Source organism: Corvus brachyrhynchos, unplaced genomic scaffold (genome assembly GCF_000691975.1).
Source record: "Corvus brachyrhynchos isolate BGI_N302 unplaced genomic scaffold, ASM69197v1 scaffold83, whole genome shotgun sequence".
Taxonomy (NCBI): domain Eukaryota; kingdom Metazoa; phylum Chordata; class Aves; order Passeriformes; family Corvidae; genus Corvus; species Corvus brachyrhynchos.
Genome location: NW_008238464.1, coordinates 4,083,356 through 4,085,425, shown reverse-complemented (window position 1 = coordinate 4,085,425; position 2,070 = coordinate 4,083,356). Strand labels below are relative to the sequence as shown.

General features: G+C 49.9%; 1 long non-coding RNA gene across 2 annotated transcripts in view; it reads left to right on the top strand.

Moving 5' to 3' along the window:
- Positions 1-2,070, top strand: part of LOC103617530 — a 40,148-nt gene that overhangs the window by 7,062 nt on the left and 31,016 nt on the right. The gene's annotated exons all lie outside the window — the stretch shown is intronic.

Genomic DNA, 2,070 nt, shown 5'->3' with positions numbered 1-2,070 from the left:
CCCCCCCCCTTTAAAAATGTGTATGACAAGTCTTTCTGTTTGACGTTGTTTTCTGCGTCCCCCCACTCTCCTTGTGAGCTGAGCAGAGTGCCTGGCTGTGATTCACTTACCAGGGCCCGTTCAGAGAGGTACATGTCCCCCCCAGGGTGGGTGCCAGGGAGCCTCGGAGGGACACCTTCTAGAGCCCCCGGGCCTGAAGGAGAAGGCTTGAAATCGGTTTGTTGCAAGGCCTGCATTGGGAAACAAAGAGGCAGAAATGTTGGGAGCCCAAGGAGAGCCTGAAATACAGAGAAGCATTGAGCTTCCCAGAGATGCTTCAGCTTCTCAGCAGGGGACAGAGCAGAATCCTTTTTGGGCCGTCTCTGTGCATTAGAGGGCTGGACTGTACAGCCCACATTGAATCAGAGTCATTGTGTGTAAATGAATAAGTGCACATTGTTTTGAGATGCTGCTATTGTATTTGGGGTTGGGGGGAGGAGAGGGTTATATTTTGTGTGTGTGTGTGTGTGTGCGTGTGTGGGTCTATGTGCTTACGAAAGGTGAGTGCAGATTGCAATAGTTGCTGCTCTATTTTTGTTTGTCAAACAGGGCCCTTCTCTTGGGAGAGGGGCATGTGGCGGATCCCAGCCCAGGATTACATTAATCAAAGCATTATTTCCCCAGGGATGCGCAGCACAAATGATAGTAAATCCTAATAAAATTGGATCGCTGAGAAATTGAACGCTTAAAGTAATCTGCTCTGCCTGATAAAAACTTCAAATTTATAAGATATTATGCATCCCCACCCCCAAACACCTTAGGTATCATCACTATGTGTGTATTATACAACTATCTGTAGGAGAGAAATCACTGCTCAGTTTAACAGGCCCATCACTATTGAATATATACGTAGATATAAATGTGTTTGTGTGTGCATGCATACATGTATTGCACACACACACACATGCGCAGAGCCATAAAATAAGCAAAAATATTTATGCACATGAAAATAATGACTATGGTCAATATTTTCAGGCCTTTACATGCAACACCTTTGCCGTGGCAGGTGCTGTAGAAGGCTTGGACAAGGCCGTACATGGTTGTGTACCAGCACAGTAATCTCGCCTGGGACTCAATTCTCTCTTGCTTTTTACTGACACTCACCATGGGCCTCCATGATGGTACCTGTGATCTCAGCCCACTGAGCAGCTTTGCTTTTTAAACATGGGACCACAGGCGTAGTAGGGAAATAATTAAAAAAAATTAAAAAGATATGAACATGAGTATTTGAAGTTGAATTTAGACAGCCTTTGAGGGGATGAGCTTCGGAAGGAAACTGTCTTGGACTGGGTAGGAATAGTTGAAAGAAGGGAAGATGTTCCCAGGCCAGTTATTAAGCATGCAGCATGCTGTGCCTACAGTCTCTCAGTACAGGGCCAGGCCACCACCTCTCTGGCATGGGCCAGCAAAGATCAGGGTAGCTGCTGGCCATTTGCTAGCTTCAGACCCTCAGTCTCAGCTACGTCCTCTCTGCAGAAAGAAAGTTTATTTATAATTGCAGCCACAGGACATGACAATAGGCTCAAAGAGATCCACTGTCCAGCAGAAAAAAAAAAAAAAAATTGCTTTCCCTCCTCCCCCTCAAAGATAGCTGTGCTTCCATATGTGAAAGGGGCAGAAGGCATTTCCACTCACCCAGCTGAAACTCTTTGAAAGGCTGTGAGCCTCCCCCGACGTTATAAATGCCGATCATTCCTCCTACCCTCGCCGTCCCGGGACCCGGTTACCCCCGCGGGACTTGGCTCTGCCTCGGGCCCCCCGTTCACGACCGGTCCTGCCCACTGCCTTGTGGCCGACGTGTCCCGTACTCCTCTCCCTGCCCCTGTCTTTTCTGGCATCGCTAGGCCGACCGAAGGTGCCTTATCCCTTTTCCTAGCGTGGGGTTTTCCTGCCCCGTCCCGGCCCCGGGATCTTGCGGAAAAGGGGGGGCGGAGGTGGTCCCGACCCCACAGCGCCCCGCACCCTGCCCTGGCCTGCTGGTATCTGTCCCCTCTGCCTGCAGACAGGGAAGCGGCGCAGGGGAGCTGAGCC